The sequence below is a fragment of the Sardina pilchardus genome, chromosome 19 (assembly GCF_963854185.1).
Source record: "Sardina pilchardus chromosome 19, fSarPil1.1, whole genome shotgun sequence".
Taxonomy (NCBI): Eukaryota; Metazoa; Chordata; class Actinopteri; order Clupeiformes; family Clupeidae; genus Sardina; species Sardina pilchardus.
In genome coordinates, this window is record NC_085012.1 from 32,248,754 (window position 1) to 32,264,044 (window position 15,291).

The following is a 15,291-nucleotide window of genomic DNA, read 5'->3' on the forward strand; positions in this document are numbered from 1 at the left end:
ACTGGTGGCTCCAGCGCACGCGGTTCAGTCGCATCATTCACTCTGATGTGGTGTTCATGAAGTTGGGTGTTGAGGTGCATGTACTGCATTGTGACAGAAAGTCACTTTACAACATCTTACAAGCCCAAAGTGGATTTTGAAAAAAGTTTCCACGAGCGCATGTTTTGGCCGTCTCAGCCAACTGTCATGAACTATGAAAAGTAAACGTGTCTTCACTTTTCCTTCATAGCTTGAAATTGGAAGGTCTTAGAAGCTTGAAACCAAGCGCATACAACACAAAGGGCCTCAATGAGCTACTGGCCGCTCACTGGTGGCTCCAGCGCACGCGGTTCAGTCGCATCATTCACTCTGATGTGGTGTTCATGAAGTTGGGTGTTGAGGTGCATGTACTGCATTGTGACAGAAAGTCACTTTACAACATCTTACAAGCCCAAAGTGGATTTTGAAAAAAGTTTCCACGAGCGCATGTTTTGGCCGTCTCAGCCAACTGTCATGAACTATGAAAAGTAAACGTGTCTTCACTTTTCCTTCATAGCTTGAAATTGGAAGGTCTTAGAAGCTTGAAACCAAGCGCATACAACACAAAGGGCCTCAATGAGCTACTGGCCGCTCACTGGTGGCTCCAGCGCACGCGGTTCAGTCGCATCATTCACTCTGATGTGGTGTTCATAAAGTTGGGTGTTGAGGTGCATGTACTGCATTGTGACAGAAAGTCACTTTACAACATCTTACAAGCCCAAAGTGGATTTTGAAAAAAGTTTCCACGAGCGCATGTTTTGGCCGTCTCAGCCAACTGTCATGAAATATGAAAAGTAAACGTGTCTTCACTTTTCCTTCATAGCTTGAAATTGGAAGGTCTTAGAAGCTTGAAACCAAGCGCATACAACACAAAGGGCCTCAATGAGCTACTGGCCGCTCACTGGTGGCTCCAGCGCACGCGGTTCAGTCGCATCATTCACTCTGATGTGGTGTTCATGAAGTTGGGTGTTGAGGTGCATGTACTGCATTGTCACAGAAAGTCACTTTACAACATCTTACAAGCCCAAAGTGGATTTTGAAAAAAGTTTCCACGAGCGCATGTTTTGGCCGTCTCAGCCAACTGTCATGAAATATGAAAAGTAAACGTGTCTTCACTTTTCCTTCATAGCTTGAAATTGGAAGGTCTTAGAAGCTTGAAACCAAGCGCATACAACACAAAGGGCCTCAATGAGCTACTGGCCGCTCACTGGTGGCTCCAGCGCACGCGGTTCAGTCGCATCATTCACTCTGATGTGGTGTTCATGAAGTTGGGTGTTGAGGTGCATGTACTGCATTGTGACAGAAAGTCACTTTACAACATCTTACAAGCCCAAAGTGGATTTTGAAAAAAGTTTCCACGAGCGCATGTTTTGGCCGTCTCAGCCAACTGTCATGAAATATGAAAAGTAAACGTGTCTTCACTTTTCCTTCATAGCTTGAAATTGGAAGGTCTTAGAAGCTTGAAACCAAGCGCATACAACACAAAGGGCCTCAATGAGCTACTGGCCGCTCACTGGTGGCTCCAGCGCACGCGGTTCAGTCGCATCATTCACTCTGATGTGGTGTTCATGAAGTTGGGTGTTGAGGTGCATGTACTGCATTGTGACAGAAAGTCACTTTACAACATCTTACAAGCCCAAAGTGGATTTTGAAAAAAGTTTCCACGAGCGCATGTTTTGGCCGTCTCAGCCAACTGTCATGAACTATGAAAAGTAAACGTGTCTTCACTTTTCCTTCATAGCTTGAAATTGGAAGGTCTTAGAAGCTTGAAACCAAGCGCATACAACACAAAGGGCCTCAATGAGCTACTGGCCGCTCACTGGTGGCTCCAGCGCACGCGGTTCAGTCGCATCATTCACTCTGATGTGGTGTTCATGAAGTTGGGTGTTGAGGTGCATGTACTGCATTGTGACAGAAAGTCACTTTACAACATCTTACAAGCCCAAAGTGGATTTTGAAAAAAGTTTCCACGAGCGCATGTTTTGGCCGTCTCAGCCAACTGTCATGAAATATGAAAAGTAAACGTGTCTTCACTTTTCCTTCATAGCTTGAAATTGGAAGGTCTTAGAAGCTTGAAACCAAGCGCATACAACACAAAGGGCCTCAATGAGCTACTGGCCGCTCACTGGTGGCTCCAGCGCACGCGGTTCAGTCGCATCATTCACTCTGATGTGGTGTTCATGAAGTTGGGTGTTGAGGTGCATGTACTGCATTGTGACAGAAAGTCACTTTACAACATCTTACAAGCCCAAAGTGGATTTTGAAAAAAGTTTCCACGAGCGCATGTTTTGGCCGTCTCAGCCAACTGTCATGAAATATGAAAAGTAAACGTGTCTTCACTTTTCCTTCATAGCTTGAAATTGTAAGGTCTTAGAAGCTTGAAACCAAGCGCATACAACACAAAGGGCCTCAATGAGCTACTGGCCGCTCACTGGTGGCTCCAGCGCACGCGGTTCAGTCGCATCATTCACTCTGATGTGGTGTTCATGAAGTTGGGTGTTGAGGTGCATGTACTGTATTGTGACAGAAAGTCACTTTACAACATCTTACAAGCCCAAAGTGGATTTTGAAAAAAGTTTCCACGAGCGCATGTTTTGGCCGTCTCAGCCAACTGTCATGAACTATGAAAAGTAAACGTGTCTTCACTTTTCCTTCATAGCTTGAAATTTGAAGGTCTTAGAAGCTTGAAACCAAGCGCATACAACACAAAGGGCCTCAATGAGCTACTGGCCGCTCACTGGTGGCTCCAGCGCACGCGGTTCAGTCGCATCATTCACTCTGATGTGGTGTTCATGAAGTTGGGTGTTGAGGTGCATGTACTGCATTGTGACAGAAAGTCACTTTACAACATCTTACAAGCCCAAAGTGGATTTTGAAAAAAGTTTCCACGAGCGCATGTTTTGGCCGTCTCAGCCAACTGTCATGAAATATGAAAAGTAAACGTGTCTTCACTTTTCCTTCATAGCTTGAAATTGGAAGGTCTTAGAAGCTTGAAACCAAGCGCATACAACACAAAGGGCCTCAATGAGCTACTGGCCGCTCACTGGTGGCTCCAGCCCACGCGGTTCAGTCGCATCATTCACTCTGATGTGGTGTTCATGAAGTTGGGTGTTGAGGTGCATGTACTGCATTGTGACAGAAAGTCACTTTACAACATCTTACAAGCCCAAAGTGGATTTTGAAAAAAGTTTCCACGAGCGCATGTTTTGGCCGTCTCAGCCAACTGTCATGAAATATGAAAAGTAAACGTGTCTTCACTTTTCCTTCATAGCTTGAAATTGGAAGGTCTTAGAAGCTTGAAACCAAGCGCATACAACACAAAGGGCCTCAATGAGCTACTGGCCGCTCACTGGTGGCTCCAGCGCACGCGGTTCAGTCGCATCATTCACTCTGATGTGGTGTTCATGAAGTTGGGTGTTGAGGTGCATGTACTGCATTGTGACAGAAAGTCACTTTACAACATCTTACAAGCCCAAAGTGGATTTTGAAAAAAGTTTCCACGAGCGCATGTTTTGGCCGTCTCAGCCAACTGTCATGAAATATGAAAAGTAAACGTGTCTTCACTTTTCCTTCATAGCTTGAAATTGGAAGGTCTTAGAAGCTTGAAACCAAGCGCATACAACACAAAGGGCCTCAATGAGCTACTGGCCGCTCACTGGTGGCTCCAGCGCACGCGGTTCAGTCGCATCATTCACTCTGATGTGGTGTTCATGAAGTTGGGTGTTGAGGTGCATGTACTGCATTGTGACAGAAAGTCACTTTACAACATCTTACAAGCCCAAAGTGGATTTTGAAAAAAGTTTCCACGAGCGCATGTTTTGGCCGTCTCAGCCAACTGTCATGAACTATGAAAAGTAAACGTGTCTTCACTTTTCCTTCATAGCTTGAAATTGTAAGGTCTTAGAAGCTTGAAACCAAGCGCATACAACACAAAGGGCCTCAATGAGCTACTGGCCGCTCACTGGTGGCTCCAGCGCACGCGGTTCAGTCGCATCATTCACTCTGATGTGGTGTTCATGAAGTTGGGTGTTGAGGTGCATGTACTGCATTGTGACAGAAAGTCACTTTACAACATCTTACAAGCCCAAAGTGGATTTTGAAAAAAGTTTCCACGAGCGCATGTTTTGGCCGTCTCAGCCAACTGTCATGAACTATGAAAAGTAAACGTGTCTTCACTTTTCCTTCATAGCTTGAAATTTGAAGGTCTTAGAAGCTTGAAACCAAGCGCATACAACACAAAGGGCCTCAATGAGCTACTGGCCGCTCACTGGTGGCTCCAGCGCACGCGGTTCAGTCGCATCATTCACTCTGATGTGGTGTTCATGAAGTTGGGTGTTGAGGTGCATGTACTGCATTGTGACAGAAAGTCACTTTACAACATCTTACAAGCCCAAAGTGGATTTTGAAAAAAGTTTCCACGAGCGCATGTTTTGGCCGTCTCAGCCAACTGTCATGAAATATGAAAAGTAAACGTGTCTTCACTTTTCCTTCATAGCTTGAAATTGGAAGGTCTTAGAAGCTTGAAACCAAGCGCATACAACACAAAGGGCCTCAATGAGCTACTGGCCGCTCACTGGTGGCTCCAGCCCACGCGGTTCAGTCGCATCATTCACTCTGATGTGGTGTTCATGAAGTTGGGTGTTGAGGTGCATGTACTGCATTGTGACAGAAAGTCACTTTACAACATCTTACAAGCCCAAAGTGGATTTTGAAAAAAGTTTCCACGAGCGCATGTTTTGGCCGTCTCAGCCAACTGTCATGAAATATGAAAAGTAAACGTGTCTTCACTTTTCCTTCATAGCTTGAAATTGGAAGGTCTTAGAAGCTTGAAACCAAGCGCATACAACACAAAGGGCCTCAATGAGCTACTGGCCGCTCACTGGTGGCTCCAGCGCACGCGGTTCAGTCGCATCATTCACTCTGATGTGGTGTTCATGAAGTTGGGTGTTGAGGTGCATGTACTGCATTGTGACAGAAAGTCACTTTACAACATCTTACAAGCCCAAAGTGGATTTTGAAAAAAGTTTCCACGAGCGCATGTTTTGGCCGTCTCAGCCAACTGTCATGAACTATGAAAAGTAAACGTGTCTTCACTTTTCCTTCATAGCTTGAAATTGGAAGGTCTTAGAAGCTTGAAACCAAGCGCATACAACACAAAGGGCCTCAATGAGCTACTGGCCGCTCACTGGTGGCTCCAGCGCACGCGGTTCAGTCGCATCATTCACTCTGATGTGGTGTTCATGAAGTTGGGTGTTGAGGTGCATGTACTGCATTGTGACAGAAAGTCACTTTACAACATCTTACAAGCCCAAAGTGGATTTTGAAAAAAGTTTCCACGAGCGCATGTTTTGGCCGTCTCAGCCAACTGTCATGAAATATGAAAAGTAAACGTGTCTTCACTTTTCCTTCATAGCTTGAAATTGGAAGGTCTTAAAGGGATAATCCGGAGTGAAATGCACTTTAGATCAATTTTTCGGACTATTGGGAGTACATACGTTGAGTTGACACCAAAATCATGTCATTCGGATGTATTTTGAGAAAGTTCGAGCTCACCGTTTTTAGCCTAAATTCGTTAGCCTGGAGGTGACTCGGGCATGTAATTTCGCCGCTACAAAACGCTATTTTTATACCTCTTCTACTGTTCCAAACAACACTACACTTACGTGGTAGTGAGTAGAGGGTCCCTAAAGCCAAACCGAAGTATCCCCACGTCTTTATGTGGTCGGATAGAGAGTCCAGAATGAATTTAATCGAGTCAGTACCTTTCCGGAAATGTCGCTGTTGCAGCTAGCAACGTTTTCACAACACTTTACTAACATTTCCGGAAAGGTACGGACTCGATTAAATTCATTCTGGACTCTCTATCCGACCACATAAAGACGTGCGGATACTTCGGTTTGGCTTTAGGGAACCTCTACTCACTACCACGTAAGTGTAGTGTTGTTTGGAACAGTAGAAGAGGTATAAAAATAGCGTTTTGTAGCGGCGAAAGGACACGCCCCGGTCACTTCCAGGCTAACGAGTTTTGGCTAAAAACGGTGAGCGCGAACTTTCTCAAAATACATCCGAATGACATGATTTTGGTGTCAACTCAACGTATGTACTCCCAATAGTCCGAAAAATTGATCTAAAGTGCATTTCACTCCGGATTATCCCTTTAAAAGCTTGAAACCAAGCGCATACAACACAAAGGGCCTCAATGAGCTACTGGCCGCTCACTGGTGGCTCCAGCGCACGCGGTTCAGTCGCATCATTACAGTGCATGAAAATGCACTGTACTGTTCTTCCTATTCTTCTTATTATTACAGTGCATGAAAATGCACTGTACTGTTCTTCCTATTCTTCTTATTACAGTGCATGAAAATGCACTGTACTGTTCTTCCTATTCTTCTTATTATAGTGCATGAAAATGCACTATATTGTTCTTCCTAGGTTTCTTATTATTCCAACTTCTTCTAACGCTCGCAATTCAGCTTGAACCGTTTAACGTAGAAACTTGATTCAAACTTTGCTACGTAGGTCTTACTAAGGAGACCTGTGCAATGTATTTTTCAACTTTGTAACTTTTATACTTTTTAAACTATAAATTAAAAACTATTAAAAATTTCCCCATAGACTTAACATTGCTCATTATGACATCACGGCAGCAATTAGAATGTTACGCCAGGTGGCCAGTCCAGGTGCAGCAGCTCTCTCTCTCTCTCTCTCAGGCTCTTGAGACTACATTTTCTGTTCCCTGTATCAACTGTATCAACATAAGTCTTCCTAATTCCATCCAACTTTCTATCCATTCATCTTCTTCAAACCATTCACTCATCCACCCATTCTAAACAATCTGCCTATCAACATCAATTAGACGATCTACATTCAACTTTTAAACAATCTACTCTGTCTCAGGCTCAGGTATCTCTACACTCTGGCTCTCTTAAGACTAGCCAGTTAAATTGATTACACCTGTATCTGTATCCACTACTCTCAGTAGAGAGCTGTGTCTCTCCATTCTACAAGAATATAAGGCACATTCCATCCAACTTTCTATCCATTCATCTTCTTCAGACCATTCACTCATCCACCCATTAAACTGTCTATCAACATCCATTAAACTCTCTGTCTATCAACATTAATTAGACTATCTACATTCAACTTTTAAATTATTTACTCTGTATCAGGCTTTAAGGATACACTCTGGCTCTCTTAAGACTAGCCAGTTAAATTGATTACACCTGTATCAACTGTCAGTTTCTCTGGCTTTAAGCATACAATCTCTCTGAAGACTACATATCCTGTTAACTGTTTCCTCTGTCCACAACTGTTTCAAAATAAAAGTCCTCACTGCAATAATACACTATTAAATCATTTAACCATTGAAACTACTCAAGTATTTAACTGTTCAACCATTCCAACTGTCAGTTATCATCAACTATGCCTCCAGTCAACTACATGAAACCTCCATGTACCTAGCAACCAACATAGCAACCATTAAAATTAAGCGTTTATGACCGTTTCCATAGCAACCAACATGATTATACTGCAGTAACTTCTTGTTTCCTGATAGTGCCCACCATGGATACCCTAGCAACAAATGTTTCAAAATTAAAGTCCTCACTAGCAAGTTATCTAGTTAGCATGGTTAGCATTGTTAGTATTTTTAGTATAACTGCAAAAAATCATCAACTAAGTTAGCTAATCAACCTGGTTAGCATAGTTAGCAAATCTAGCATTGTTAGCATAGTTAGCATTTTTAGCATTACTGCTAGAAATCATCGGTTAAGTTAGCTAATCAACCTGGTTAGCATTGTTAGTAAAGTTAGCATTGCTAGCATAATTAACATTTTTAGCACAACTGCTAGAAATCATTAGCTAAGTTAGCTAATCAACATTTTAACATGAATAGAAATCATTAGTTAAGTTAGAACTGGAATGTTTCAGCTTTAAACTGTCTACCTGCACACTATCAACTCTCTGTAAACTACGCAACCACCATGTTTACCCTAGCTACACCTTAGTAACCATATCTACATTATCTATCTTTTTTTGCATTTTCATGCACTGGTAATTCCTTGGAATTGCATTTCTAGTTATTATTATTAAACTTCTTCTTCTAACGCTCGCAATTCAGCTTCAACCGTTTAACGTAGAAACTTCATTCAAACTTTGTTGCGTAGGTCTTGCTTATGCCATATGTGCTTTATATTTTTCAACTTTGTAACTTTTATACTTTTTAAACTATTAGTTAAAAACTATCACCATTTCCCCCATAGACTTAACATTGCTCATTATGACATCACGGCAGCAATTAGAATGTTACCCCAGCTGGTCAGCCACCTGGGCACCAACTGTCAGTTTCTCTCAGGCTCCTCTCTGAAGACTACATATTCTGTTCCCCTGTATCCTCTGCGCACAACAGTATCAAAATAAGTCCTCCTAATTCCATCCAACTTTATATCCATTCATCTTCTTCAAACCATTCACTCATCCACCCATTCTAAACAGTCTGCCTATCAACAACATCAATTAGACGCTCTACATTGAACTTTTAAACAATCTACTCTGTCTCAGGCTGGCTCTCTTAAGACTAGCCAGTTAAATTGATTACACCTGTATCTGTATCCACTACTCTCAGTAGAGAGCTGTGTCTCTCCATTCTACAAGAATATAAGGCACATTCCATCCAACATTCTATCCATTCATCTTCTTCAGACCATTCACTCATCCACCCATTAAACTGTCTATCAACATCTATTAAACAATATGTCTATCAACATCCATTAAACTTTAAATTAAACATTAATTAGACTATCTACATTCAACTTTTAAATTATTTACTCTGTCTCAGGCTTTAAGAGTACTCTGGCACTCTTAAGACTAGCCAGTTAAATTGATTACACCTGTGTCAACTACTCTCAGAGAGCTGTATCAGTGTCTCTCTTAACAAGAATATAAGGCACATTCCATCCAACCTTCTATCCACTCATCTTCTTCAGACCATTCACTCATCCACCCATTAAACTGTCAATCAATATCTATTAAACAATCTGCCTATCAACATCCATTAAACATTCTGTCTATCAACATTAATTAGACTATCTACATACAACTTTTAAAGTATTTACTGTGGGTCCCTCTCAAGCAGCGTTTATATGTCCTCCCTCGCTCCTCGATCCTCAATGATCTACATAAAGAAAGATAGAAGAAGGGCTAGACTATCCCATTGTTGCCGCTCCATCATTCTTTATGTAGATCAGTGAGGAGCGAGAGAGGACGCGTAAACGCTATGAGAGGCACCTTCTGTCTCAGGCTTTAAGCATACAATCTCATTAAGACTACAGATCCTGTTTCACTACTTCCTCTGTCTACAACTGTTTCAAAATAAAGGTCCTCACTGCAATTATACACTATTAAATCATTTAACCATTGAAACTACTCAACTATTGAAATGTTCAACCATTCCAACTGTCAGTTATCATCAACTATGCCTCCAGTCAACTACATGAAACCTCCATGTACCTAGCAACCAACATAGCAACCATTAAAATTAAGTGTTTATAACCGTTTCCATAGCAACCAACATGATTATACTGCAGTAACTTCTTGTTTCCTGATAGTGGCCACCATGGATACCCTAGCAACAAATGTTTCAAAATAAAAGTCCTCACTAGCAAGTTAGCTAGTTAGCATAGTTAACATTGTTAACATAGTTAGCATTTTTAGCATAACTGCAAAAAATCATCAACTAAGTTAGCTAATCAACCTGGTTAGCATTGTCAGCAAATTTAGCATTGTTAGCATAGTTAGCATTTTTAACATTACTGCTAGAAATCATCGATAAGTTAGCTAATCAACCTGGTTAGCATTGTTAGTAAAGTTAGCATTGCTAGCATAATTAGCATTTTTAACTTAACTGCTAGAAATCATTAGCTAAGTTAGCTAATCAACATTTTAACATGAATAGAAATCATTAGTTAAGTTAGAACTGGAATGTTTCATCTTTAAACTGTCTACCTTCACACTATCAACTCTCTGTAAACTATGCAACCACCATGTTTACCCTAGCTACACCTTAGTAACCATATCTACATTATCTATCTTTTTTAGCATTTTCATGCACTGGTAATTCCTTGGAATTGCATTTCTAGTTATTACAGTGCATGAAAATGCACTGTACTGTTCTTCCTAGGTTTCTTATTATTCCAACTTCTTCTAACGCTCGCAATTCAGCTTGAACCGTTTAACGTAGAAACTTGATTCAAACTTTGCTACGTAGGTCTTACTAAGGAGACCTGTGCAATGTTTTTTTCAACTTTGTAACTTTTATACTTTTTAAACTATAAATTAAAAACTATTAAAAACTTTCCCATAGACTTAACATTGCTCATTATGACATCACGGCAGCAATTAGAATGTTACGCCAGGTGGCCAGTCCAGGTGCAGCAGCTCTCTCTCTCTCTCAGGCACACTGGCTCTCTTGAGACTACATTTTCTGTTCCCCTGTATCAACTGTATCAACATAAGTCTTCCTAAGTCCATCCAACTTTCTATCCATTCATCTTCTTCAAACCATTCACTCATCCACCCATTCTAAACAGTCTGCCTATCAACATCAATTAGACAATCTACATTCAACTTTTAAACAATCTACTCTGTCTCAGGCTTTAAGCACACACTCTGGCTATCTTAAGACTAGCCAGTTAAATTGATTACACCTGTATCTGTATCCACTACTCTCAGTAGAGAGCTGTGTCTCTCCATTCTACAAGAATATAAGGCACATTCCATCCAACTTTCTATCCATTCATCTTCTTCAGACCATTCACTCATCCACCCATTAAACTGTCTATCAACATCCATTAAACTCTCTGTCTATCAACATTAATTAGAGTCTACATTCAACTTTTAAATGATTTACTGTCTCAGGCTTTAAGCACAGTCTGGCTCTCTTAAGACTAGCCAGTTAAATTGATCAACTACTCTCAGAGAGCTGTATCAGTGTCTCTCTTATAAAATCAAGCACCTTGATTATCAATGCAGACTGCATGGTGCTTGATTAATACACCTGTGCAGGGACCTGATGAAACCTAAGTTATTCACTTCGTCTTCGACCTGCTAGAAGCTACTCGCTGACTACACTTCATTCGTCTTGCTACTGAGTGGTGTCGTCGCTACTGTGCCTTCAAGGACTCCGACCAGAAGTTGCTGTGACTCTTCATATTACCTCCAAAGTAAGTTGTGTTTGCTTAATGTTAACACTAAAGGTATTGTTCGATGTTTAACGGCGTTCTTTGTATCTTAAATGAGTCTGATAATAGCTAACACGGCTGGCTTTCGTTAACTTTCGAGCTAACGCAAACGACCTCGTTAACCAGGCTACTAACCTCTAGACCTGTACTTTGTGAGGTACAGGTACAGTGACTTTTAGTCGACGTATATGTTGTCCAAAAGCAAAGACTACGAATTGTTTTCAACAATTGGTTGGGTAATAGCATAGCCGACTCAAAGTCTGCTATTTGGAAACTGTTAGGAGCTAGCAGCTAACATTGCCTGCTACGTTACCTGAGGTAACTTTAATCTTGTTTGACAGCTAGCTGCTAACGTTAACTGTCTGTCTAGCTATTATCTACTTTAACTAAACATCTCTATTGTGTGCCATCCATTATCATCACTTTTATTCGATGTATGAATTGTAAAAAACAACGTCTATGAATTATGTCCGACGTCGGGTAGTACTCGTGAATTCAGACATTTGATGATAGTGGAACATGGCTACACCAGACACGGCAGCACATCGAACATTCTAAAAAAAAATACACCAGTATTTTGCATTTGACTAATGTACCGGAGGCTGCAAGAAAACAAGTTAGTTTATTGCTAGTTTATTTATGCTAAAAACACTACGTCAACGCCAATGGGGTCGAAGTTCCACTAATTTGAACTTGAACTAGGACGTACATGACTAGGCCAGCATGTAAGGTAGGCAAGATGTTGCCAACATAGACACCTTCATAAGGCACACGGGCAATGGACAACGGGATGATAAAACATAAAAAAAAAAGAAAAAATAGACTTGTTGACTTGTAATTTAAAAATGTCTAGCCTATCAACCTACTAGCACAATTTGTTTCTGATTCTGATGTTACAGCAAACAAACTTATTTCTAAGCTTGGCCCGAGTACAAGTCATGCTATTGATACTACTTGATCACACAGATGAGAAGTTAGGTAATTGTGTTGCATTGTAAAGTTATAGTAGTGGTCACAATTTCACACATTTTTCTTTATTCACAACAGAAAACAATAGTCTTTCTAAAGACTCAATCACCATCCTCCATCACCACCTCCACTTGTGGTGTGGCAGTTTTTGCCAAAGAAAAATAATCTCAAGACTCATTCTGTCTTTTGCGGTGCTGCAGACTTTTCAGGTATGTCATTTTAATTATTTTTTACAGCTAGATTAGCCATGCTGCTTGCTTACATTTTTTGCTTACACAAACATGTAAATTATAATTGACTTAAGAAAAATAGCTACCTCACCAATTTGGTATAGATCTACTGTAACCTATGGAGGCAATGTGACTGACAGAACTAGCAAGCTAGTTAAACTAGTTGACTCACAGGTTTCTTGTCTTGATGTCAGAATGGCCAGCCCTCCATATTCTTAAGTGCCTACCACATCGGCATTGACAACTACAAATGTGTCCGACCTAAAAGATGATGGCAGACAATGTAATCTACAGCTGCCTACACAATCTGCTCCTGATGTGCATTAATGTACAGCTGTGCTGGATTTTGGATTAGTTTTCTTCGCTCACTTCACTTAATTCATGCTACATCATTATTACTATTGCTGAAATTGATAGAAACGATAATGCTTTTTCACTGTGGAGCAAGCAAAGCAGCAATGTTGCCGTGTACCTTATTTTTGGAAGTGTGTAACGTGTGTGTGTTCTTTTTTGTTTCCCTTTTAGGCTTGTTCCAGACCAGCTCTGCCAGAGTGGTGTCTCTGTCACGTGTGACACTGTGCCTGTCTGTCTGCACACCCTGCACTGCACTCATATACAACAGAACCCACTAACGCCTACCTGCAAACATATCTACGACAAGAACCGAACACTTCCTGAGAACATATTTGACTGCACATACTCTACTCTGTACATACTCTACTCTGTGCCATTTTCAGACTAAATATTCCTTTGAAACTAACTGAATACTCCTTTGAGACTTGAATACTTTGAGATTTGATTACTCCTTTGAGACTTGAATACTTATTTGAGACTTGAACACTTTGAGATTTGAATACTTTAAGATTTGATTACTGCTTTGAGACTTGAATACTTTGAGATTTGAATACTTATTTGAGACTTGAATACTTTGAGATTTGATTACTCTTTTCAGACTTGAATACTCATTTGAAACTGAATACTGTGAATACTACTTTGAATTATACTGACACTCTGAATCCCACTGTGAACCAGCAGCATCCTGTAACATACAGTACCTGCAAACATATTTCAGACAGTAATTTACCACTTTCTGAGAGCACATACTCTGAACTATATAAAGATTCTGAAACATACTAAGAATTACCTGTGAACTATTCGGATAGAGAACTATTACTGTGAACTTTACAAACCTCAACCATTTATATATTTGAATAATATCTGTCAAAAGTTGTCTTTGCTGTTGCATACCTACTTTTACATCTGAGCTGTGCTGCAAGGCTGAACTTGGGGTGTGTGAGGACTTCAACTTGAGGGCTCCCTCTCATTCTTCATCGGTGTCATCAAGTGCTCCCTCTACCTAACAGTTCCAGTGCCATATTTCATAATTTAATCAATAATTAAACTAAAGTAAATATTTTGTGTAAAGTTTGAAAGCACATACTCTGAACTAAATTAAGATTCTGGACCATAACGATAACTACCTGTGAACTATTCAGAACTACAGTATTACTGTGAAATATATAACCTGTCTAATATATATATATATATATATATATATATTAGTTCAATACTATCTGTCAAAGTTGTCTTTGCTGTATATCCACTTTTACACCTGAGCTGTGCTGCAAGACTGAAGTTCTGCATATGACTGATAATCTTAAGGGCAATTCATTTTTGGACCTACTAATCATTGTAATAAACCACTGAAATAAATACTAGCCTAGTGTTTTGATATTGAGTTTATTAACACTTTATCTCATCTAACTGTCTTTACATACTACAATTAAGTTGACCTGTGAGTGGAACAGTGAGTACATCTGCTAGTGTGTAATCAGTGAAATACCAATAATTTGTACAACCAATATTAGATTTAACTAGACTTGACCAATAGACTTTCTGAAGCTTATAACATTTTGAAACATGGGAAGAAAAGGTCGCCGCTCAGAGGCTCAAAAGAGACGTTGGCGTAAGTTGGACCTTTCTGAAGTTGAAACACATCAGTCTTCATTAGACCAGAGTGACTTGAATGACAGAGAACATGTAAATGAGGTAACTAGTGCTTCCCACATTAACATGGAGCAGAGAACCATCACGTGTGTTCAAGCAACTCATTACCAAGGTGATGTAAGATATGGGAACAACAGTAACAAGCAGTGCACCTGCAATTCCCTGGTATTTCTTGCTACTCTTCACTACCGAACAGAGCTGAACAGTGATGATCTTGACTACGTTTTGCAAAAAGGTAACTTGATGTACAGTGAAGTACAGGAAGGGTTGAGCATGAGAGGCAATGATGCACATGACCACTTGGCTCTTGATGAATTACCTGATAGTGTTGAGATCTATGGACAGATGTATCATATTGAGAAATGCCTGTCACGGTATGGTAATCTAAAGCAAAATGGACCTGATGGTGTGGACTTCATACAGCTATCTGAAAGACTGCTTTGTTTGTCAAATGATGTAACGTTTGCACTGCTAACTTTAGGTTGCTTAACAATAGCTTTGTTCAGATTTGATGATAAATATGGACTTTTTGATCCACACTCAAGAACACCATATGGATTTCCAGCAAACAATGGCACTGCTGTAATGTTGACCTTTGTCAACTTGAATGACATGATTGATCATTTGCTTGCATTCTGGACCATCCTTGAATCACATGATGAATGGGTCTATGAGTTAATGCCAGTGTTATTTACATCTGAGTGTAATAATGAACAAGAAAGCCAAACTGACAATGTGCAACCTTCTCAGACTGCAGAGTTCCACGTTCCAGCCATTTCTGTGAATTCACTTCCTAAATGTAATAAGGATCGTAGGCGCCGAAAAACTGC

At 40.4% G+C, this 15,291-nt stretch overlaps 1 long non-coding RNA gene across 2 annotated transcripts; it reads left to right on the forward strand.

The window, feature by feature from the left end:
• Nucleotides 1–10,836: 10,836 nt before the first annotated feature.
• On the forward strand, nucleotides 10,837–13,879 carry LOC134066075 (uncharacterized). Of its 2 annotated transcripts, XR_009936368.1 has the most exons (3): nucleotides 10,837–11,237; nucleotides 12,303–12,433; nucleotides 12,980–13,879. It is a non-coding gene; the product is annotated as an uncharacterized LOC134066075 (long non-coding RNA). The 2 variants fall into 2 exon arrangements; XR_009936367.1 differs by having other exon boundaries at nucleotides 10,837–12,433.
• The last annotated feature ends 1,412 nt before the right edge of the window (nucleotides 13,880–15,291 follow it).